The sequence below is a fragment of the Neodiprion fabricii genome, chromosome 6 (genome assembly GCF_021155785.1).
Source record: "Neodiprion fabricii isolate iyNeoFabr1 chromosome 6, iyNeoFabr1.1, whole genome shotgun sequence".
NCBI lineage: Eukaryota > Metazoa > Arthropoda > Insecta > Hymenoptera > Diprionidae > Neodiprion > Neodiprion fabricii.
In genome coordinates this window covers 4,033,862-4,060,062 of record NC_060244.1, presented here as the reverse complement: position 1 = coordinate 4,060,062, position 26,201 = coordinate 4,033,862, and the positions used below count along the sequence as shown (strand labels likewise).

Below are 26,201 nucleotides of genomic sequence, written 5' to 3'. Positions count from 1 at the left end.
CATTAAGTCATTTTCATGTCTATTATACTTCGTGACGTTTTCTTCTCCTGTTTTTTTTTTTTTTCATTCTCTCTTTCATCACCGCTCTTGTCGGAACGACTCTGTCGAGATTTTTCACCGACGTTTGATGCAAGTCCAAATTACACTTGTGTCTCCTCGGCATCCTTCTTCAAATCCCTCAAAATTCATTTCTTCCCTTTCAGATTTCTTAAAAAAATTATCAGGAGATGAATAAGCGGTAAATTATTGCACCGTAAAACTTTGTTACAAATTACGAAGAATTTTTGTAAAACTCTAATTAATTAGCAGCTGTTTAAAACTGACAAGAATTTTTGACGGTGTATGTAATAACACATGGAAAGAGTTGTCGGTTTTGCGCTGCAACGTATAGCGAAAGTTTTACGATTACGTTATAAATTTTTTCCCACAACGAATCAGCCTGAGATAGATACGAATATTGTCTCAAATTGCGGAAATTCGCGGTATTCTTCGTTGCTGCAGGGCTGTATAAATATTCATGGGGGAGAAGGTGTTCGTATATGTATACAAGAGCGGACATAATTGTTGATGTGAAAATTTACACACCGGGCTTATATGAAATTTGATTAGAAACGAGATCCGGCGTTTAATTTGCTAATTGAAACGGGCCAGCGTGAAAAGAGTCGCAGGCGCGTGTGAATGCGCGGTAGAAAGAGATAGGGGATGAAAGGAGAGTACGGGGTAAAAATTGAATAAGTTTACATCGCGTTGATGAAGGGCTTTCGTGTTTGATTTCTGCTTTTTATCCCCATCCGGGCGTATGTAGCTGTATGTACACACCCTATACACGCGCATAACGAGAGGGATTTAAAAAATTGCCTTCTTTTTCATACGGAAATTTTCCCGTCAAATTCCCGTTCGGATTATTTGCTTAAAATTTCTTCGAGAATTCCCTCGGTTCGAGGAATACCTCGATTAATTCAATTTACATATTCGCGCGAAGACACGCCAACACTCACATATTACCGAGCTGCGACTGCTCTGGCGCAAATATTTTTCCCCTTGAAAATTCATCAACGAGTGTGCAGCCTGATAGAGTGGAAAAGTTGAAAATTTTCTCTCTATACCTCTTGTTTCCTGCATCGCAAAGCGGAAGGCGACTATTCGTTCTATCGCCGTGAAAGAAAAGAAAAGAATGAAAGAAATTAAGTAAAAGGAACCATCCAAAGTAAGAATAATAATTTAATCGAAGTAAAACACGCGCACCAAAGTATCGTCTGATCTCTTTCTGTTTCAGAACGATCACCGACTTCTCCGGTCTGAATTACAAAAGGTGAGTAATCGGCCATCGCTTGAATCATCGCGGCTCAATATCGGGGATGTTTATCGAACAAGGCGTGACTGTGGCAACAACGCGGGTTGATTGCGACGCCGTTTGCTTTATCGATTCATCGTCGGATAAAATTAAGGCGGAATTACTACGCTTATAATTAGCAGTAGTGGGCAGGCCAATGTTGAATCCATATTTTGGGTGGCTTTCGGCGGGCGAGAAGGGCTTAAAACATGCAGTAATGCCTCGTTAATACCCGGCACGCGAGCGAGGGCGCCCATCTCGTAACGACGGGACAGAGTTACGCTCGAACAACCTCACGAGGCTAAATTCAACCTCGTTAATGGCTAATGCCGCAGTGGTGGCTCGGGCGAAAGCTCGAGCTTTACAATTTTTCATATCACTTATCGTAGGGATTTGGAATCCGACGTTTTTCAAAAATATTTGCTTGCTTTTCTTTTATTTCATCAATTTTATCACTCGCAAAATAATCGTACGTTGCAGATTCCTCTAAGATAGTTGTTTCTCGATCAATCGATCTCGCAATTAATTCCCTCGTCAAAGACAAGTCACACCTATGCAGGCTGGGGTGGTTTTTGTTTCGAATTTTTTCGAAATTTGTTCGGGAAGATCCAGAAATTGCGTCCGAATGAACGAATAGAAATCTCCTCATAAACACGGATCTTTAACGAGGTCTACCTTCGCAGAGGTTATATTACTGCGGTCGTAATCATTTGGCAATAGCTCGCGGTATTCAATGTGAAACATTTTCACGGTGTCAAAAAATTGGCTGCTACCACGATGCATAGGTTTCCTATTACAGGCATAACAGGTACCCACACCAAGTCTGCAAAGTGTATTTTCGCGCATCTTCGCTTCGTCTTCTCATCGGCAGGACAAACCGTCTTTCACGTTCCTCGCAACGCGACTCCGCTCCTGTCATTCCTCCTCTTCCGCCCGCATACCGCGATTCTTCCGCATTTCATCCCATCCGCACTCACCTGTATCCACGTGACTCGCCAAATACATCTGTCTTTTTCCGTTATTATCCTACCGAGCTGTCGATTTCATTCTTTCTCCATCCGTCAGTTACGTAGCGACGATACGTACGAGGTAAAATCTTCGATTTACGTAAACGCGGAAATCCGCACCAAACGCGATGATTTCTCCCCAATCTTTTGTCAATATTGCAATTTTGCCACCTGGCTAATCGGTATTTAAATTCCGTCTCTCTGATAGAATTTCGCTAGATATATCTTCGGTACTTCAAAAACGCAGAATAACGATCGTTGACCATCGTCGTTACACGAACCGAGATCACGGTTCAATTTCATCTCGTCGTAATCATGTCAATGCTCGAATACACTCGATGTTAACAAAAGTTTATCCACCCTGTTGCCTGGCTCTCCGCGATGCAAGGGTGCGGGTATATAAATTCGTTCGAGGCGGAGTAGCCGGATCAATACCCATACTTTTTCACACAGACATTTCCCGCTGCTGAAAGCTTATCGCGAGTTCGAGGTCGGTCGGTGAGGGGGAGGGGTTTGGAAAAAAGTGAAGCGGTAGGTATAAAAGGTGGCTCTAGAAACGCTGGCGGTATCTAAACAGGGTTAAGAAAGCTGCAGCGAACGAGGGTGGGGGTGAAAAATATTTTGTCAATGGTTCGGAAGAGAGCTGGAGTTGTCGGTGTGACGCGCACACACGCTCGCCTACGCACGTGTCTTGCAAAAACGTCGTGATTTGAAGCGCGTCAACTACGGTATCCTACTTTGGGCCTTGGATCGCCTTGGATGGCCTGTGCTTATTACGACCGCGTGAAAAAGGGTGGTAAAATTGTACGTACGGAGGCCGTTGTTGAAGCACCTGGCCGTGCGTCTCGTCGTGCATCAGCTGAAACCCTCTCAGGAAGGCAGATTCTCAACCTCTTGAAACTGAGATGAGAGGTAAAGAGAAGGAGAGGATAAAGAAAAAAAAATGGGCCACCTTTTCACCGTTACGCGCGAAACCCCGACTGGACTGAAAAAAATTCTCTCGTCTATCGGCTTTCCGTACTTTGAACACCCTCAACGTCTACTTTCTTTTGTCTAAGTTTCAAACTTTTCGAAACGACATCGCTGAACTTAATGAAAATAATCTCTCTTATCTTTGTTGATGATTTTTGGAGAGATTTTAAAGCATCGCACTTGTCACGGAGTCGTTAAATTTTGTTTCAACGTCACAGCGACGAAGGAAATAAATGAGAAATTGGTACGATTTTTATACTTGCGGTTTCTTCGATCATTTTGATATGCATCGAAGTTGAAAAATTGTCACCCCGCGACGTGATAATAAAAAAGGATGTTATTTTTTTATTTTATTTTATTTATTTATTTTTTCTCCATTACCGTAACAAAAATTTCTTCACAATCGTTTCAGAGTTCCAGCTTTTTCATACCACTATTCAATATCGTAAAAAGCACCAACTTCATACCGCCTCGAAAGATAAAAAGTAACAAAGTGACGACTCTGTGATGGAAAAAAGAAGGGAGGGGGTAAAAATAACGAATCTCCTTCGGGGTGCAACAGACTCGGAGAAATATTATTCGAATTTCCACAAGCTCTAGACCGCAGCTGCAAGCTCTCGAAGCCCTCGGGGCTATCATGCAACGGCAGAGCGCGTTTATGGTTTCTGGGGCTTGCATAGGTGGTGCGCGCATAACCGATGTAAATTCGACCCGTGGCCGCTGCCAGGAACCTCCGGTGTTTATCTTCGGCTGTGAGCTTTCCTGTTTGCTCGAATCACTCCCTGCAGGAACGTCGAACGTCACGAGCGGCGTTCGGCGGCTCGCGTGTTTGGACTCACTCGCTTCCACTTCAATCCCTCTGCATAGGGTGAAAACCACCCTCTAGCAGCGCTGTTCTCCCCCCTCCCATTTTTTTTTCTTTCTTCCTCTTTTTCCTCTTTTCACATCGAATCGTACCTGTCCTATCGCCGCGCGCCTCGAGGCACGGCGGTAAATTAGACGTAGGTACGTGAGATTCCACTCAAGCTTGACGGAATCGACTACCTCATTCTTATACTACGATTCAGACGAAAGATATAACACCTTGCAGGAAAATTCGGGCAAGAAAAGGTGATTTAAACGATAAGTCGACTTTATAAGTCGTCTTGCTCGTTGCGCTCGATCTCATTGGAGACCGAATTTAAACTTCTTTCGCTAATTTTGTGAGGAAAAAGTATGGTACGACAGTTCATTGAGTTCCGTCGATTGACTCGCATGTACAAGTTCGAAAAGAGAGGGGAACGAAGTGAAAATTGATACCTGAATATCGATAAATTTTCGAACGTGACACCCATAGATTATGGTTATATTCGAATGTATCAATGATACATTACACCTATAAAATTAAATTTGCCCGTATATTTTGAAAGCGATGTTTGTTCAATTTTTCCTTTCCTTCATTCCGCGCTCTATTATTTTTCATTGCCTTTTGTTTTTGACGGTTTAATTAAAACCCCTTTGTGCCGGGAATCGTCGAGCTTCATCGTCGTGCCACGTGGCAAAGCCGATAAGCTACTTTGTGCAAGCTGAAACATGTATCGGACGAATTTACAGGCAGGTATGACATCCCGGGTTCTACATCGGCACGTTCGTTAACACGTGCCGACCAGTGCCGGTATCCCGACACCGAATTCACCCGTATTACAGGGTAATACATGATCGGATGAGAGTTGGATTGTCATATTTTCTTCGTTTTTTTTTTTCTCGGCATATCCGGCCCCCATTACCGATTTCTCCGAATTTTCCAACAACCCTCGGTCTTTGGTTGTATTTACAGTCGTGCACAAATGGAAAGTGTAGAAAGCTTCGTGAGGGATGTAATTGCTTATTTTTTTTTTTTGTATTTTTTTTTTCTGCCTGTCATCAGAAATATCCGCCGGAATGATTTTCTAACAGCGTCTATCTCGCACGGCGTTATTATTATGTTCAAAGTATACCGAAAGGAGAAATTTATATTTCAAATCCGTTTAAACACCGCCTTGGCTGCGGGGGTAAGAAATATTGAAACAATTTTTTTCCACCTAGCTCGTTACGAAACTTTGGTTGTATAACAGGGGGGGGGGGGCAAGAGGCAAAGTCTTGAAGTTGGGAGTTTGATGCTAAGCGGGTTTTGCGGGTACAAAATAGGGTGAATAGAGTGATTTAGGAGTCTTCGCTATACGGCGACATTAACGCGTTACAGGGGAGATAGCCGCCGGCGTAAATACAGCTGTTGAGGAAAAGTTGACTGACTGTATAGAGTCGAGTGCAGCTTCGGAGACAAAACACGATAAGTCGTTTCTAACCTTAGCGAATCGCGTATCCGTATAAAACGGTTCGCCTCGTCGAATCCTTCCGTGCGCGATAAATATTCGAAAACGGGGTGAACGAAAATTCATCGGCAGCAACTTTTAACGTTTTTTCCCTTCCACATTTTTGCAATTAGCAAAAATTCTGGACGGTCGTTGTCGAGCGCTCGGAGTTCCTGTAAAACCGCGAGCTACGCCCGGCACTTTGCCAAATTTCCCTACTACACGATATATCGGTAACGCCGGAGGCGAGCTGCGTTATCGAGCGATTTATATCAGTGTTTTGTGTAATTTGTGGTCCCGGCTTGCGAGTGGCAAGGGGAGGAGTCGAAAGTACTAAACGCCATCCCTCGGGACCGGGGACGTGATCCGCCTCTGTTTGCTCGTCGGTCAAAGGTACGACCCTTTCCAAACCGGGGGGGAGGTTTTTCGAGTTGCCACGCTTTCCCCCCAATCCCCCAGCGTCCGACGAGAAGCCTCGAGAGGCGACGACGAAAGGACGATCTCACTTTCGCTGCATTTCGCGTAAAAAAAAAAAAAAGCTTCGTAAGCAAGGTTGATTCGAGCAATGAAAGAATTTGCGCATTTTAAATTTCAATTCCTGAGATTGATCGATGCAGGTATAACTCGAACGTTGCCCGGGGGATGAAATCTAAACGCGAGGCGGTTACGTGCAGGACTTGGGGGGAGGATCACCGGGCCATTTTATACGCATTAGGTAACGGCCGGAACCGCAAGCTCGGAAGGGTTGCTGCAACTCATGGGGTGAACTTTGCTGCAGCGAGGGTGAAGAGGATACGCGCCTCGGCTTCTTCCGGGCGAATTTGCAAAAAATTGCGTGCACGTAGCCGCTTTAGATCTCTCCGCAAATCCCGGTATTAAGGAGTTGGGCTTTCGCTATCACCTCCCTCCCCCCGCCCTCCACACGTACGACGGCGGTGTATAACCGAGGTTTGCGCGCTGAAATAGATTGGCGAACGTTACTGGGCGGGGAGCATTGCTCTTTTTTATCGTTAACTCAGAGGCGCGAGCGTTAGGGACCCCGATCCGGGGAACAAATGTTTTGGCAAATCGACGCGACCCTCAACCGATAGCCGAACTCCCTTGAAAAGGTCAAACGACCCCCGTTTCTTCTCTTATCCTGATTCGCGATTTATGCATCATCGCTCTCTTCCTCAAGTTTTTTTTTTTTTTTTTTCTTCTTCCTCTCCTTCTCTCTTTTGTATTCTGGATTCGCGAGTCCTTGCGACGGTAGGTGCTTCATTCCGGTTCAATGCAAGTGTATCGGCAGGGTTCGTACGCACAGGAAAAACTTGGAAATCGGTAAAACTTGGGAAATTTCTTACAGCAGGGAAACGTCGGGGGAATTTTGAAAATAAATTGCACTTTCTTAAAATTGCAGGCTGTTATTTGTAAATTGGTAAGCAGCAAGTAAGTTAGTCACTAGATAATATCGAAGGTGTTGGCATTAATGTGTTAAAAAAAACTATCAATCAGCGTCATAATTTTTTAAAGGATACTGGAAAAATCGTAATTTCAGGCTGAAATTTATCCAATTATCGCCAAGTATGTAATTCCAGCGAATCTTATTTTTTCGACTTGGTGCGTTTTCGAATTTCCAGATTCAATCATTCAAATATCCTACATTTTTTGTATCATTTAGAATAACAAACTTGATTTTCCGGTAGAGCATTGCGCGTCCGTTTTGCGGATACGAATCGGACGGAAGCTAGATCTCTGTTTGAAAATAATTTCATCACCATCCGTTCTCCGAAACATCTGGAAGAATCGATGTCGCAGCGACACGACGAGACGGAAAAAACCCAATTATTTGCTCGTTCCATATGCTACGTAAAATCCGTTTGTTCGGTTTTTTCTTTCTTTTGTGCTCATTTTTCGAAAAAAGTATCTATCAATAGACGATCAGCGGAGACTCGGGGTTAAGTCGAGCCAGGAACGCGACATACGTTAGCGCTGTGCGGACGAGTGACACAAGTTGAACTCGAAACTTAATTTCGCTTCCTAGGACGAGGAAGACTCTCTCTCTCTCTTTCGCATTTAGTATTCCGTCACAAGACGTGCCGGGGGTTGGTTCTGCGGCAACGACGAGGAGGAGACGCCGCGTCGCGACGCTCGGGTGAGAAGAAATTATCCAAACTTCACCTTATACAACGTCCTCCTTATTCCGTTGTTGCTGGGTATGCATCTGCACACGAACGGGGCCTCCTCGCGACTACGCTGCGACATTTTTATGCACGTCGCGTTCACGTCGACGTCTACAATGTGCATTTATATATATATATATATATACATTATGTGCATGCGCTATTGTATAATTTCATACTCACCCCTGTTCTCTGATTATTTACACATTATAAGTAAGTTTTCGTTTCCGTCCTGAGTTTCGTGTCAAAAAAGTATTCGGAAACAAAAATGACCGTTGAACAACCTACCTCGGGATCAAATTCTAAGGATCGATCGACGCTTGTCTCTGTTTTGGGAATGTGGTTTTGTACCAGGCAGGTTGTAGGTTGCTTAATCCTGGAGGGGAAAAGAAAATGAGAGAAGAAACGTGAAGGGGGTATAAAGTTTGAGTGCATTTTGGGCGAGTTTCGTACTCAAATTCCCCGGTTCGGAGGTTGGGGGGAGGTCTGCAGGTTAACGTCAACGCGGAAACTCGAGCCGTGCAACCCGGTCTCGTTTACAACTGAAAGTCTCTAATTAGTAGCGCGACGGGTGGGGGAACAAGGGGGGGAAACAAGTAGCGATAAACAGAGAAGTTGTTGTGCAGACAACGTCGAGTTTGTTGCTGCAGCAGACGTTTTAAGAGAGAGAGAAATATCTCATCGTCAGAGTCTCGCGTCTCCGATGCTGCTTATGCCGTTCTTGCGACGGATCGACGAGACTTCCTGGGATAGTTTCCTAGAGATTTTCAAACGCGAATGGAATTCGTAACCTGTCTAATAACGAGAACGCGTTCGGCGTACGCTTTGTTATTCGACTCTTGGTAAATTCTGCCTGGTTTTCTTACCTACTTCCGAAATTACGCGAGGTACAAGGTATACCAACGCAAGAGATCTGTCTCGCTTTATTTCGTGATCAGGGAAAATTGAAGCAAATAAAAAGCGAAGAAACAAAGGGAGCTGAAATTTTTCACACAGATTTTCAACCAATTTTTCGAGTCACACGCGCGTATAATCGCTATGTCGTTTTTTTCTTTTTAATAAACATGCCAACGAATGTAAACCCGTGTTCCCGAAAAGATATACCTTGAAAATTGATAGTTTTTCATTTTGAAATTTTTTTACCGCAAGTAATGATTTAACGATACTTTAGATTTTAGATAAATTAGAATCGCAATTATATTTACATATCGATATCATTTGCCGCGCGTGACGTGGATTGTAATCATTCATTTTTAATTCATCTTCGAATATCCCTCGCGAATCTCTACCATGTATCACAATATGACGTAAATAAAAATATACGCGTGCGTAGGAATAAATATAAGCTATGCTACACACGTGATTTCATTGTTATTTCTTATTCTTTTGCAAGGGGCGATATGGATATTGATGCGCGGGTTTCCGCATGAGCCGACATATACGCCGACATTTTTATGTAACTTGTATATTATTTACACGTCTATGCACCTACACGTGCAAGGTATACACGGCTGGGTTATGCGAAAGTAAAAAAATCTTATTAAAGTTAGCAAAGGGCAGGTAGGTGAGCAGGTGTTTTCAAATTCAAATTTGACTTTTATGTTCGGCGCTGCCGCCCCCGGTTTCTGCGTATGCATACCTTGTATAGCGTGTATGTATACGTCACAAGGCGTGCAGCGTGTCCCGCAGGCAACCCTCCTTCGCCTCGAACGCTCTAAAATTCCTATTTCGAATTTAATCAAATCGGATACACCGGAATACACGGATAAAAATCGCGTTTTGTAGTGCGCCGCTTGCATGTCATATTTAGAAAAAAAAAAAAAAAAAATCGGCTCTCCAAATCTCACTTTTTTTCATCCATATCCACGAATTATTTTTTTCTATTCGCTGCTGCTTCGATATTATTTTTACAACAGGTTTCAGTTATTCGTGCAAGGTTCCAAATCAATAAGTTGATTCCACCTTGACATGCGAAACAGGATTTGCAATACCTCGGAAGGGTAGAACAGAGCGGATTTCGTCGCCATTTTTATATTCTTCTTTCTTAAACGAAACAATTAAAGTCGTATAAACAAACACAATTGTGATGAAATATTTTCAACGTCCGTGGATAAAAATTTTCTACACTTTATATCGACGTATGAATTGTTACGATTCTTTTCGTTCTTCGAGTTTCCATTTAAGCAATTTGTTAGTAATTTTTATGCAATTTGTGTAATTAATTATTAAACTGTAACCAGATCAGGGAATTCGAAATCTTTGTCCACATACAGATTAATTCCTTCATTCCATCGAATGATTACTAAACGTGACCCTGAAATCCGTGCACCTCCTGCGATAATTGGCAACGTAAACCCATAACGTACAGGTCGCTTTAATGGGCAATAATGAAGGAGGGGAGGATCCCAAGTCTTGAGCAAGCAGCTTGCTATTCCATAAGTATATAAGCGCGTTAGCGTTGCGAAGTAGCAACCCTCGTAATTCGCGCCCGGTTCTTCTGCCGTCCATCCGCAATCTCGACTGCATCGATATCTGCTCCGTTTGTAAGATGAAGCGTTAAAGCTCCATGGCGAGGTTCAAACTTTCTCGACATTTTCACACATGGGTGAAGAACGGAGGCGTGCGAATGACGGCCGAGGAAAATCCGAGAGTTCTTTTTTTTATTTTTTTTTTTTTCCAAGGGTGGAAAAACGGCAAAAATCTAAACCAGCTCTCTCGATATCATATCCTATAATTTCACAAACACAAACAATAATTTTACAAAATCACTTTTAAGTCTCGACGGTTCACTTGCGACACTGCAAAATGCCGGCCAACCTCCGGCCGCGGTTTGAGGGCGGATCTTAAAGCCGCGAGAACAAAGAGCGACGTAAGCCGAAATAATTGGCAATTACAAAACCGGGCTCGAGATATTAACTTTATCTCCTTCCAAGGCGAGGCGTTACGCTTTTCCATTATTGCGCGCGATACCCGCGCTGCCCTTTCTCTCTTCTTCTTTCTCTTCCTGTTTTTATGTTTCATTTTTTATTCTTTCATTCCACGCTCTTTGCGCGAAATCTTCTCACGGCATTTTATTTATTTACTCGCCTTTTCATCTAACTGCAATAACTCGTTTATTCATCTACTCGATTCGGCTGTTCGTTCGTTGGCAAGAAGATGAAAAAACAACGATCAATCCTCTCTCGGAAACAAAAACGTCGTTCGCGTTTATTGCCTCGGTTTTCGCATAATTTCAGTTCATTAATTTTGGATGAAGTAAAAAACAAAAAAAGAATGAAAGAAAGGGGAAAAAAAACAAATACATCGCAGTTCTGAATCGATTTTGCCAATTCTTGACAGGTAAAATATACCTTGCTACTCGATTCTAGCCTGCCAAACCTCTTCAAACAGTGCAACATGTTTTTTTTTTTTTTCTTTTATTTCGTTTCTCACCTAACACCGGATAAAAAATCCGTGAAGGAGAAATTTTTTACAAATTTTAGCTTAGTTCGATATAACGTAGATATAAATTTAAACGGTCATCGGCAATGACTGTTCAATGATTTCAAATTTTTTACAAATAACAGAGGAAGTTATAAAGTGATGTAAAAAAATTTTTTGCTAGTTTTTGATGGTGAATCTTGCTGGTATGGCCGCGTGAAGTTATTCCTATTCACATCTGACTGACACACCTCAACTTTAGAGCATCTGAAACAAAAACAAAGAGATTATTGAAAAGTACACTTTCCGGTATCTCTTGAAGCAGAATTATGCAAATTCGTTTAAAAAAAAATTGAAATAACAGCCGAGTTTTGAAAATTTCGATCTCTTTTTTCAACTCAAATTGTTTAAACAATGGATTAAATATTAGTAAATAATTTTTATGGTATTTCGGGATATAGCTACACATATGCAGAACAGGCCATAAAAATATCAGCTTCATAGGTCCAACAGTTTTGTGTTTTTTGTAGATTGTCAACAAGGCGAACAAACGTTAACTACTTTTTTTCTACACTAAACATAATTTATGAAAAATTGAAAAAAAATTGCCTTTTATCCTTAATCAGCGACGCCTGCTCCGTGTACCAAGCATTTCTACGTACATTTACTACAAGAATTCGGAGTTTTTATAAAAAAAAAAAATGCGACACTACGCCACGATGAATATTGCAAGCTTCGGAACACGCGTCGAATCATCTTAGGCAGCTCGATCTCTCTCCTTTCCTCTATCTAATTTTTTTCCTCGCAGTTGACGTCGCGCTCTTCGAAACGATACCTACTCGGGTTCTGTACGCGATCGGATTGTGCACGGTGATTGCCATCCAATCAAGAATTATCCGATTTGCCGCTGTGCAAAAGGCGAGGCTCCAGAATCAGGGGTACCAACTTCCACCGCGCTACGCGTACCACTTCCCCTGCAATCTCGTTCAGCGATGCATTCGTAGCAAATGAATCCCGATCTCTGCGAAAATGTACAGTTCGTTAATTAGTTATCGACCTAAATTACCCGAGTTATTCGCAGGTACGTGTAACTCGCAACGAAAGCTCGCGGTTTGAAAACCGGCCCCCGATACGCGGAGGTATGAATTTACACTGCAGCTTTCGAATTTCTTTTCCTCTATTTATCCGCGCGATTTAAAGCCCGTCGGACGTGTTTTCACTGGGTTAAATTAGTAGCTGCTTTTATTACCGACGAGCCGGTCTATCGATATTGAATTACGCGAATTCCGCAACTGCAGTCCTCCGCAGGGAACGGATTCTCCACTCGATAGTTGTACAGTCTGTATTTTCGAAGAGGATCGATGTTTTAGATTTGTCTGAATTACACACGCCCGCAGGTTAAAATTTCCCGAGATTCCGGTTTGTAAAGACAAATAACCTCCGAATCGTCCAACGGTAATTCTGTGAAGCAAACAGGTGCCTATATTTTATACAATTTACAAATATCGTTGGTAAATTACCTCCGACAGAAATCCAAAGTTATGTACGTATAAATGATACGCATACCCGTGCAGACATATTTTCTTTCTCGTTTCCCGTCACTGCGTGAGGAGTTTTCCCGGTTCCTATACAGCTTGAATGATCTGTACCTATAAGGATGCTTGCAGAGGGTTTATTCGGAGAGAAGCGAAAGTTTAACGTCTCCCGGAAAGAAATATACACGTTTCGTGCATACGTATGCGCACAGATGCTCCGACCGGCTTAAGGCTAACGCAATTTTCCTCTCCGCCGCTAGAAAAAGCTCAGCCGGAATCCCGGCTCGGTGACCTCTCCCGAGCTTTCGTTGGTAGAGCGAGGTCACCGGGAGAGATTTCTGGTTTGCACCACCGTCGCGCATTGAGACGTTGAATTTTTTCCTCCGTTTTTCGCATTTCCCTTTCCAAACGGCGTTATTATTGCTATCCTCCCCCTCCTTCCGCAGCTTCCCTCGCTCCGTGTCTCGGCTGACTTCTCGCTGCCTCTCCAACCCGAGATTAAATCATAACGTATTTATTAAACGGAGTGATTTAAAATTTAAGAAATATTGAATTCCCCCGAGGAGGGAAGCTGAGGCGGCGGCGGAGGCGGCGGCTCTGCCTCCTCACCGCATCCTGCGGGCACCCTGAGTTTGTTATAGTCACGAATTCGTCACTTTCCGCATGAACCCCAGAGTGAGTAGGAAAATCAGTTTTTCTCTCTCTCTCTCTCTCTTTCGCTCTCCGCCTCCTCCAAATTCAAGAAAAGCAATATTTCTCCCATGCGAGAGAGGCTTGCAGTCGGTTGGAAGCTTTCGATAAACTCGAACGAAACGTATCCTCCCCTCTTGCGTTTCTCTGCGTTTTTTTTTTCTTTTTTTTCTCTTTTTCTATCTCTCTCTTTCTTGAGCAAAAGATACACTCACCGAACTTCGTTTGCGACACGGTGAGAATTCGGTTTACCCGTACGCAAAGTAGGTACCTACGTATCCTGTACCGCAGACGGGAAAAAATGAAAAGTAAGAAGGGAAAGAAGTAAAAAAAATTAAACGAAATAAACAAGCGACTGTGGCGGAACGCGATCGTTATTCGAGAGAGCGGAGGCTCCGATCCTGCGCCGAATAAAAAGGATCCTGTTTAATCGCCTTATCGGTAATACTCTATTTCCTTGCCAGACACGTTTGTATTAATTAAGAAGTAATTAATCAGAATTAAATTGACTCAGACTTCACCTCGGGCGAGCCGGAAGAGACAAAGAGGGGGTGGGGGAGGGAGAGGCAAGCCGACTTGACAGACCCATCTTGGCGGCCCTCAGGACTCGATTCCACTCCCTTACTCCCTTCTCCTCCCTCACCTCGCTCCCCGCTCGACTACAGTGTCAATATTTAAGGAGATGGTAATTCGTTTAAAATTTCAGCCATGATTAATACTCCCGGCACACTCGAAATTCATTGTATTTGCGCTCGATTTGGAAAGGAGAAATTACTTGGCGAAATTACTTCTCGTCAGAGAGGTATACTCTTTAATTATTACACACCGTCGGCGGTCAGATGAGGATATTATATTAAATTATTCTTCCTGCGTCGGAATGGAATAAAAGCACGTGACTCTACGTATACGTATATATGTATACCTATACGTATAACTCGTCAGCAGATTTTCACCGAAACAACGAAAGAAGCAAATAAAAGGCAATATGATAAGGACGTGAGTAAAAATATGGAAAACAAGAGATATAGGAACGAGAGAAACGAACGGCGTGATTAGATCGGCGATAAAAGGAAGTGATATATACAGCGTGGACGGGAATTCTTTTACGATTTGCTCTATGAGCGAGGACAACAATACGCTTGTCGCGTGGTCTGGATGCCAATGAAGAGAGGAGAGAAAACTCGGGGAGAAATTCCCCGGGAACGTGTCCAAACGTTATCACTCTCCTCGCTCAAATCATCCCGACTCTCACTCGGTCCATCGGCAGCGGCTCTTCCCTCTCGTCCCGTACTCAATAAAACGGAATTAAAGGATTTCACACCTCTTACAGTGTCGCGAAAAATATCACCCTTAAACACGGCCAATCGGCGATGTGTCGTCCGAGAAGACTTGATTGAAAGTTATACACAAGTTGCGATCAAATCGGAGTCGGAGAATCTTATTTTACAATTTTAAGAACAGTACCTACGAGTCTGCTGTGATACAAAATCGGTTTTATTTCTGTTGCAACGATAGAGTTTAATGGGAGTTTACTTCTTCCCACACTGAGAAAAGTTTCATTTCTTACAGTAACTAGGAAAATTGAGTAAAACAGGCATCGTTGAAAAAACTGATTGAATATTGTTGGAATTATGAAAAACGAGGTATAACACGTAACCATTTCGCGCTATCGTCGATCCTTTTTTGATTATTGCAACGCAAAATCAGTTTCTTCGGTTTACTCTACTTTTTTAGTTGAACAAGGCTTTAACGTCAATTTATTCTTGCACAAGCATTACTGCGAAAGAATAGTAACGGATACCAGACTTTCCGTTAACTGCTAAAAATCTAATTTTCATTTTCTACCTAGGCCTATATTTTTCGATTGTGGTAAAAAATTGAAATAGTTAAGGACTGAGCGGTAACCTGTAATAAAAATTTCTCTCATTCCATCGTTAGTGAAAATAGAGCTTTTCAACGATCGCAGACGGAGTCGTTGCGCCGGACGTTGACGTCAGGTCAGACTTTGCAATTCGGGTAGATGCCAAGCATCAATTGGGGGTTTGAGTCGGGTTCGCATCGGCGACGGTGCTGATGGGGAGAGAGAGTAGGAGGACGGGAGGGGGGGGGGGGGGTGAAGGATGGGGGTGGAACAATTATGCAGGAGCGTCCAATTACGGGTAACGGCCTAGCAGGCCCCCCAGGAGTCGGTGCCGCTATCTTGCGAGTCCCCCTCGCGAACCGAAGTCGACGATCTGCAGCCTCCCCCCCCCCCCCCCCCTCTCTCTCTCTCTCTCTCTCTCTCTCTCTCTCTCTCTCTCTCTCTATCTCTCGCTCTAGCTTCACAGGTCTCTCCACCTTTACCGCCAGCCGGGCAAAGCCAATGGGATTTGTGACTGCAATTTCTCGCGAAAAGAACCTTGCCCGGTTAATGCGCTGGCCGCTAGCCAGTTTCTTGCAACTATGGACCGGCGGCCCCGCCGAATCGCGGGAAGAATTCTTCACCTCTGTTGCACCCTATAAATTTTGAAGTTGCGTGTGTGTAACGGGTCAAAAGTTTTTTGGTTTACCTGTGATTTTGAACTTTCGCAATTTTTGCGCAATTAGAGTGTTCATTTTTAATTACAATCGCAGTCGATAAGGAATTACGGGAAAATTAGTATCGTTGTACCAATATTCAAGTGTTGGTGAAAATGTGATAGGAGTAAATAATTTAATGTCGTTATAACATGACTCATTTATTTTGTTTTTTTTTTATTCTAACCCCAACATCTAACCGCCGCAAGACAGTGACGTAAAAATATAATGCAAGTCATTAAATAGTAGACATTCCGGCTACAGCAGCCACAAAACACGATTGAAAAAACAAAAAAAAAATAAAAACATCCCTTCAGCAAATGACTGTAAAGTCAATATTTCCAGCAGTATGTTTTTTTTTTTTTGTTTTTGCATAAACGGCGGTTACAGTCCCTTTGTTAATTTTTCTCTCCAATTATACAAGGAGAAGAAACCTCCGATCGGTTGTCCAAAGGAACCGCGGTAAGGAGCATAAAATTTTCCACGGCTTAATTAACATTTACGGTTAGTCGTGTTTAAGTGGGGTGGGGGACAATCGCCGGTTAGGATTGCCTAAAACTTTATCGGCGGGGGACGGAGGGGGAATGCGAAACTTGAATCAAACGGGGGAAATAGTTGACCCACTATCGGGACGTCGTAAAGTTCGTCGGGGGGTTTCTGGGGTGAAGTTTGCGATGTGCTGCTGCTCGATTCTTGAGAACAATGGAAGGAGGGAGGAAAGCTCGGAACCGGGAACCGGGAACCGGGAACCAGGAACCGGGAGGGGGAGGAGGAAACCGAGTTACACGGGCGCCGCCACGGCTACTACTTTGTTTTCCGACATTCCGACGGTCTCGGATTCACCCCCCACCCCATTCTTCTCCCCATTGCCCTCCGCGCTGGGTCTAATCCATATCAAGCCACCAAGGATGAAATTTACTACTTTAATAACACGCCCTGACCTCCGTCCCTCTCTCTCTCTCTCTCTATATTTCTCTATCTTTCTCTCTCTCTCTCCCTCTCTCTCTCTCTCTCTCGCCGCCCTCCGTGCTGCAGGTACACGTCCTTGTGCAGCTTAGCTTCTGGCTGCGCAGGAACGATTTCGAGAATTCGGGTCAATTTCTGTACCCGAATTCACTGCAAGCCCGTATACTACGTAGGTATACGCGTCCCTTGGTTCTGATCTGCGTTTCATAAAATTCAAATTTATTCGCCTTGCTTTGAGGGGAGTTATGTAGGTGTATAACATCGTTGCGGTTGGTTTACAAGGTACACACCTGATCAGGCCGAAATATATTTTCAGATTTTTCCTGCCGCGTTCCCTCGAAGTATTTTTCTTTTTTTTTTTTTTCTTCGTCGTCCGAATCAATTTTTTACACGCAACGTTTTGTTTCAAGTTTTCAAGTAATGCAAAACAATTACTTTTAACTTTTCGTCGTCGTCGAGAGTCGATTGAACTCGTTTTTTGCAGTGTTATTAGACTTGCTCGGATTATGCGAAAGCGAGTTTTCTCATCGTAGAGTTCAAAATGTTTACTTCGTGTCCCGGGCGAATAACCAGAGTCTGCGATAGATGGGAAAATTGAGAATTCGAAAGCTCTGCAGGTGTTATAGTTTGAACAAATTTTAACCACGTAAGAGAAATAACCTGGACGTCTGAGAAAATTGCTACTGGAACTATTCACATCTAGGATAAATATATTTATATGTCAAAGTAAAAATATAAAAAAAAAAGAAGAGATTCTCAAATAGCATTCATGAGCAAATATGAAAGGTTTGCGAGTTTCACAAAGCACAGTATGTGGATATATGGATATAAAACATACAATGAATTATCCGATATTCGAGATTTTATCTTCCGACAGCTCAAGAAATCCGTTTCCGATGGAGTGAATAAAAGGACATCAACAAAGACCGCGAGAATCGTCGTGTATTGAATTTTCCACCTTGCGATTCGTTTCGTTGAGTCCGAAACTCAGTATTGAGAATACAGGATCAGGTTGAGTGTACTTGAAAACCCGAATATCGCGGCATCGTGATCTTCAAGAATCGCTGTAATATCAAAATGTTTCACAATAAGCCAACAATTACGGCACGTGTAATTAGGTGAGAAATGATGGGTTTTACACAGCATTAAATATTGAAATTATATAATCTAAAGTTTAAAGGAGCGACATAGAGAGAGAGAGAGAGAAGAAGGGAAAAAAGGATCTGACCAAATTGCGAACCGTTTTTGCTAAGAGATACACTTTTTCTCTTTGCTCCCCCTTCTGCTAAATATTACGAGCATGTTAAATTTCATAAAAATCCGCGGAAACGCCATTTTTATGCGAGACGTTTACGAGGCGAGTAATAAAAAAAGGGAAATATAATTTGTTAGCTCGTTTTATGGGAGAAGTTGAAGCGCAAACTGCCAATCGCAACGCGCCATACATGCCACGAGTATGTAACAAGCTTGCACGAATTCGCGTATGAATTTCTGATTTCCAGCAGGCGTCACAACGATCGTCAACCAAATCGTGCGTTATAAGCTAATCAGCCGGATGTATAACTCTGACCGTGGAACGAAGATCGGGCTTTGCCAAATCGAGAGGAACACCTTCGGCATTCGATATATCCAACTTCTACGCCTCGTTCAAAACTTATCTCGAATCTTATTTCTCAGGTTTCGCACTAGTCGAGTAAACCGATCCTCACGATCGAGACTCGCACACTTAAGCGCAGAAACACCAGCACGTAACGTTTGTAAACACAGCTCGCATCGCCGCTCAAAGTTCAGTGTCGAATTCGAGATCGTGACGAGCGCACGTCGCGAAATTCTTCCACCGAAAGTCCGCGTCAAAGCTCGACTAGATCCTTCAGTCCTGCTGCTTTATGTTTCCGCTCGTGTGTGCGTGTACGGTGTGAAGTGTCAATGGTGGATGCAGTACGCGTTTATCGGAAGGAGAATGGCAACGGAAATGGGAAATCCTGATCGCCGCAGCCTCTGAGGTAATCAGCTTATACCGATAATCGGGTTTTGGTATGATTTCGCGTATTTCGAAGCCGGTCAAGTCCTGCACGTCAGTGAATAATTCACCGATGGCTACTAAGCTGAAAATAATCGATGCATCGATTGATCCGGTTGAAAAATATAATCGAACACGACTCGATTGAATCGGGAAAAATCAATTGGTTAATCGATTATTTCGTATTTCTTTAAAATTGTGCACGTGATAAAAAGATGTCGTAAATTTTAGCACGCAGTCTCAATAGCGGAAAAGTTTTTTTTTCATAATTTATTGCTTCATTTGAAATATTTTTTTAATTTTAGGTGAAAATGTTCATTTATCTTTCACTTGTTATATCAAATAGGTGTACTTAGTAAGTAAGACGATGATAATACTTGAAACTTTGATCACGTAAACTGATGTTCATGGGAGTAAAAAAAAAAAAAAAAAACACCGATTGTTAGGAAAAATAATTGATTATACGCGATTAATCGGGAAAAAAATAAGCGAGCCATTGGCGAATTGCTACAGCCCGTGATGAGAAATTATACGTCGTATTTGTTAGATCCGTAAGTACGAATACAGTGAGGGAGAATAAGAGAATCCAGAGGGTGCGGGGAGAAAAGTTGGTAGATTTCAAATTTCTTCGTTCCTCGCCCCTAATTTTTTATCGGACCGTTTTTCTGCGGGTCGCATCCTCGTCGACGGTTCTCTTTTATACGTCTCTCTGTCAGGGCCTTTAACGAATTAACAGTAAAGAAAGGAAAAGAGAAAGCAGGGAATAAACAACCCGAAAATAAATCAACGACGGTCCCCCGATGCGCCATTGTTTCTCATTCTCTTCCCACAGCTCGCCATTCTTATCAATCACGTTAATGATCGGACTACGCTTTTCATTAGTGTCTGAATTAAAAGTACAAAGTACGAAGAGTCGGTTCGAAACAATAAGAAAACGATCCGGAAAAAAACAGTCTTGCCTTGGCGGCGATGTCTATTTCTCAGATTCTTCGGCCTCCGTTTCTCCTCTTCGCTACATTTCAAAAAAAAAAAAAAAAAAAAAACCACGCGATACAAAGTGTCCCAGGGTTTTGTACCCTGATGGAATATCTACCGACCCAAGGAGTTTCTCTCTCGACGAACTTCCGGTCACTCGAGAAGAAGTAGTTGCGTTTTCTTTTTTTTTTTTTTTTGTACTCTGTAGTTTGCGCTACTTTCTTGGCTTTTTCTTTCTTCTTTGAATTTTCCTTTAAACTTCTGACAAATAAAATTAATCAACGTTGGATACAACAAAGCGTACCTGCAACATTTTCCGCAGCACGCTCAACCTTGCTATTCGAAATTCTGCCGGTTAGTCACGCCGATGAGCGCAGCTGTATTGCGTTTTTCATTCGGCGAGTGACTGGTAATGCGTTTGAAATTGCCATTCCGTGCCTGCGTTGTTGTTTGCGTTTCACATAAAAAAGAAGCAAATTTTACGAAATGAAATCTTACAAACGACGGAAAACCCTCGACGCTTTCACCCGCAGCCAACGTCGACGACTTGAAACGCTTTGTAATCACCCGAACCGTGACTTGTTTCGAAAATAATGGTACGTACGTAGAGGGGAAAGCCGTTGGTCGTTGAATCGATTTCACAAGTTTATTTTTAGTTTCTATTTTCGCTACCGAACGGAAAAAAGGATCGATTGAATAAAATTGACGGTAGTGGTGGTGGTGGTGGTGGTGGTGGTGGTTTATTATCGAGATGGAACAGGATGACGTTTTGCTTTTTTCTCTATCAACGCGTATGACTGCGGCAATTGCATGCCGTTTTTTTAAATGTTTTTCTTGTCTTTATCTGTTTTTTCTAAATCTGTTTTGATTATTTTTCCCATCACATGCGTGCAGTGACACGAACGACGGTATAGAACGCGATCCGTCGATTGAAAACAGACTTTGTCATCCGACAGGAGTCGATTTGGCGGTGTTCTATTTCTGTCCGTCTTCGCCACTCCGCGATAACACGGATCGATCACTTTACTTACCTCTAACTATACTCAACGGAGACTCGGCAACTTAGGTACTCCAAGAGGTTTATTACCCAGCTCAATTCCCTCAGGACGGCAGACAACCTGCGATCGCTCTATTTCACCAAAATCACGTTTAATTATTTCGTACAAACATATTTACTCCGACTATTCAAGGCCGCAAAGCGGAAGACTTGGCATTCGGTTTGAAAATTTGAACATAGCGTGAATTAATACAACCCTAAAGTTCAAAATTCAAAAACCGTTGAACACGTTTGAAAGTATATTAAAGAGCTTGCAGGAGGGACAACTGACAATTCTTGATGTACGTTTCCAATTTGTTCAAAGATACAGAGATCAGCTCCCGAAGCTAAATGCGCGAATATAATAAGGTTCGGACCGAAGACGAGGGTTAATGAAGGCCGAAAAGAAAAAAATTGCGGATAAAAAGCGTCCGGGGCTTTCCGAGGTGCGGAGCTTGCAGGCTGTCCAGTCGACGGCGAGGGTGGGGGGTGAAAAATACACCAGCCTACTTAGAGTAATTGTCAAGGATAGAAATAAAGAGTTCAGCAGCTTTTGCGCCAAATTGGCACTTTGTTCAGCGTGCGGAGGACAGAAAAGGTGCAAAGCTCACGTTCGGACGGGATTCGGTGGTGATCGTGGAGTGCGCACGACGGCATCACCGATGTATTCCAACCTCAAACAATTTCACCCCACAAACCCTCCGACGGTTATGGTTTCGTCAAATTGACCGCATTCACTCACTCTGGATGCGTGCACGTCCCTCATCCGTGTTAACTGCACATGCGGCTGCTCTCCTCCTACTCCTCCTCGATCTGCGGTCGTGCCCGTCAAACGCAGAGCTTGCAGTTCGTACCGTTGCACGGCGACGCGATATTCGCGTGCTTCTATTTTGGGCGCTTTTAATTTCGACGCGTTTCAAAAACGCGCGAGGGGGATGCGAAGAGTGGGAAAAAAGCTCCGGGGCGGCGCAAGCTACTCGGGGATAAGGCAGAGTGCAAGAAGCGTTGCACTGCCGAGGATAAGAATCACCGAGGATCAAGCACAGGCGTTGATACTGCAGAGGGCACCGAAGCTCGACGACTCGTCGGTAAAGAAGGGATTTCGCAACCCCTTCGACGGGTAGCCGCCAGTCGGCCGAGTCTAGGGGCTGACAGCAGGGTGCCGACCGTCGCTTTCGACCCTCAGAGGGGTTCTTTATCCGCCACGAGAACTGCAGGATGTTGCCACCGGATTCTTTCACCTCCCTCCGTCACGTTTTCGTCAATATATCGTCGAGTCTTATCGTTTCGACGTATATTCGGTCTCGATCGACGGATTCACCCCCGCGACTCGCTGCCTCGTTTCTGCGACAGGTGGCACTCGCGATTCGCGTTTTCCATGCGCGAAGGAAACCGGGGTGATGTGACGTTGAGCTTGCGACGTACCGGATCGAGGGGAGCATCACCGTTGTACTCTGGGGAATTGATGGTCGGGTGACGAAGTCGAAGAAAGGAGAAAGAAAGCATTTCTTATATCCAGTCGGTTTACATGCCTACCCGGTGATGCGTTGCAGTTCAATGATTTCGTTACGATAGGCAATAAATATCTTACCTCGAGATATTGTTATCTGTTTATTCGGTTGATTAACTTTATGTTCACTCCAACTCACCGCTCGCCGCCTTCCGAGGCTTACTTCTCTAAACGTCTACACATGCGCAACTTTGTGGAAGGCGAGGTTGATGCACGGATCAATCGAATCTCGAAGTTATAGCTTTCGTCTGTGTAATGGTCTCTATCTCCCGAGCTTCTCTCTCTTTCTTTCGCTTCGTGCGAATATATTGATCTCAGCATACGTACCTCACGGAGAATGAGGCTAACGATAAACGCGATATACCTTGTATTATCATTGGTTTAATTGTGGCGGAGAAGCTACGAGCTTTAGCGGAATATCTTGAATTTTGCTCGGCTGAGAATCCACGACTTCTTACAAGTCTTGCAATATTTTTGAGCACCTGGGGTGTACATCACTCCGTGTGATAACATGTCGTGGTAAGTTGAGAAACAGTAGACGTGTCTCTTTTAAAAGGTAACAATCATACCTAAAGTTTACCTCAAATAATGAATAATTAATGGAATTTTTAAGGGTGAAAATATTACTGCATGTATATGATAGGCTGTTAGAAGCGAATTATGTCATGTTGGTTTATAAAACCGAGATATGTCAAATGAATCGATTTTTAGGGGTAAATATTAAGAGGTGGCTTTTATCCCTTAAACGGCCAAATCGGTAGGTGAAAAAAATCCTTTGAGCAACGAGCATCGCTACAGTAATTATGGTCATACATGTGACGATTATCGGCAAAGGAATATCCCGAATGTGATATTAGTGAAGGAACGGTGGCATTAATAATCGGGAAGGATCGAGTCGTTCGTTTTCCCGTTTTCCCGTTTCCCGTCGTTGGAGTGATTAAAAAGTTGATCCGCCGGGTTGTCTCATCGCAGGAGTTCTTCTCCCCGCGCCTCGTCAAACAGCCGGGGACAATATGGCGGCGAGTAATTGTCGGGGCGGATGGATGGTGCGCCATCCTGATTCTTGGCGAAATCGAAGAGGAAAGAATAAGACCGGAGGAAAAGATTCCGGAGGGAGGGAGAGGATGAGGAGGAACAGGAAGGGGGAACGACCGATAGTGTCGGATTACCAACGTGGGATTGTGAAGTGCAGACACGAGGAGGAGAAAGTTATTAGAAATACCTAGCCCAACGAGTACAATGCGATTTCTTCCCTCGGAGTGGATGAATTGCGGAGGTAAGAGGGAAGCGACAGCTCTTTTCCCTTTTCCCTTTTCCCTTTTTCCTTTTCCCTCCCACTTCGCATCATCTTCCAACACCCACCGATAATCACTGGCATAATCACACGCATCGCGGCACACTCTCGCCACAATATCTCAGGTGTGTCTCTCATACCTCGTCCCACGTGCAGACGCGTTGTACGTAACTTGATCCGTTGCACATACCTCCAACTGGACGTCTGCATATCTATGCCTAGGCGCGGTAGGTAGATGTGGAACAATCCTGCAGGCTATCCTGCTCCTCCGATCGGGCGAAAGGGAATTCTCTCGGTTGAAAGCGCAATTATCGTCTAGGTAGGTATACCTGTGCATACCCACCCACCATTGCATATCAACGCGTTCGTGAGATTCGCCGTTGGTAATGTACGTGTAACATGCATAGGTACCGGGGTTGCATTTATTTGATTGCCTCTATGCTCGGCGATCAATCTTTCTTTGAGACATCGCGAGCATGGTGTACTTTTCGATTTGATCAACTCTGTATGAAACGCGGACGCTTGTCAAACGGATCTCTTTCCAACCTGTCTGCTGTTTTCTCAAATAACCCTTATCGTCTCTGGCTTTAACGCCCCATCCGTGATTTCGGAATAGTTCGGTAATTTCAATGGTGTCGGTTCAGGTGTCAGGTTCTTTCCCGTGTTGGCGATGATTGAATTGAAACTGTTAAAGTCAAAATTGATGAAAACTTGTAACTTTGATATGTGTAAGGTACGTCGATACGCGAAGGAAAACTTCGATTCCATACATTTGTGCGGAGGAAACTGAAATCGAAAAAAAAAAAAAATAAATACAACAATTGGCGAAACTGCATCACGAGGTGGTTGGATTTCCTTTACCTTCCCTCCACCCCTCTCCTTCCGTCCCCCTTCGATCTCATCGTTTCTTTTCTTTTTTTTTTTTCTTATATCTCAACTGTTTTCCAATCTCCGCAAACCAAATACTTCTTACAAAGATCGGACGGTCATTTGGCATTAAATTGAGGAACGTATTTTTTTTCTTCCGTTCTTCTTCCTCCTCCTCTCTTACTTTTTCTTCCTCGTTGGTTCAAAGAGTTAAAATAAAGTAACCGTAACTTGACCGCAACTTGTGCAAGATTTTTTTTATTTTTATTCTTTTGTTTCCAACGAACCGCTGAAAACGAAGTGAGAGGAGAAATCAACCCTTGCGGGGAGTTGCGGGAGGTGGGCAGGGCGGTGCTGGGGGATTGATCGAGGAGAGTGTAAACAATTTAGTTTCACTTTTTCGCAAGTGCAGCGGCGGTAATCCGAGGATAGGTTGGGGGTAATCGCAAGGCTCTGGGTTATCTTGGAGAAACTGATCACAAATCCAATTATAGGTGAAACTGTTCCCAGTGACGTCAGGGCCTCCCTTTGCCAACCCTTCTGCGGTGGTTATCTATGTACATGTATGTATGTATTTATGTACGTACGTACGTATACCTATATCGGAGAGCAATTATCCCCACCTCAAGGATCTCGATCGTCCATTCGCTCGTCGATATCGCGTGTATTTTTTTTTTTTTTTTTTCTTTTTTTTTTCCCTTCTTTTCCGGCGCCTGGGATCGAGGGGGTTCCGCTTCCGAAGCTTTGCCGCTCCTCTCTTTTGTCTTCGAGGATTTCCTCGGCTGTCAACGATGACGTCTCAAATGGAACGAATTAGACTCTCGTCTCTTTCTCCTCCGAGAAAAGCCAACGGCGCCTGTTGTTCTTTCCTGCAAATCACACGATCGTTAAATTTGCATTTCGCGACCAGACGACTCGGTGCAGAACTGAACGAGGATGAAAGACGCCGAGCGAGACTCTTGAAGGAGGCAATGGTCCGCGACTTGGAACTTATTACAAAGTCATATCATTCGGCAATGCACTGCCGTATACGTCTGCGTACATGTGTATATATATATATATGTTATAAATATATTATATATGGGGTGGATTCAGGGGGTGGTGGGCGATGAAACAGAGAAACGTTTCCTTTCCGTCGGGGCATAAAATCCTCGTAGAAAATCGTTGCGCTTTATAATATCGTTCACCGTTACCGTAACTTCTTACCGATCTACACGTACGGAAATAATGAAAATACATCTCCCTTCACCTCCGCGATGTAGCAGTTTGGCGGGGCACGGAGCTTATCTTAATCGTCGCGGATTACGCGCAGGTAGGTACCTGATATAGAATTGGCGAAAAATCGTCGTCGCGTTAGTAACATTAATTCAGATCCCGCGAAATTGGCCGCTCGACCGAGGGCGAGGAAAAAAAGATAAATAAAAACTACCCCCGTTTTCAAGGATCGGCTGCGAGCGACACTTTCATCGGTTATATCGAAAATTCTTGAATATCATTTGAAACGAATCGGTGCTGCGACGAAGCGACG

The 26,201-nt window shown here is 43.6% G+C and overlaps 1 protein-coding gene across 6 annotated transcripts in view; it reads left to right on the top strand.

The window, feature by feature from the left end:
* The window catches only part of LOC124184400 (teneurin-a), a 514,944-nt gene that overhangs the window by 159,506 nt on the left and 329,237 nt on the right, over positions 1-26,201 (top strand). For 4 of the 6 annotated variants that reach the window (XM_046574045.1, XM_046574044.1, XM_046574041.1 and 1 more), the window contains exon 2: positions 1,277-1,312. The exons of 1 other annotated variant lie outside the window; for it this stretch is intronic. The gene's annotated coding sequence lies outside the window, so the exon portion shown is untranslated. Of the gene's footprint in view, positions 1-1,276; positions 1,313-18,957; positions 18,975-26,201 lie in introns of those variants that run through there. One more of the 6 variants, XM_046574043.1, reaches the window with a different exon arrangement.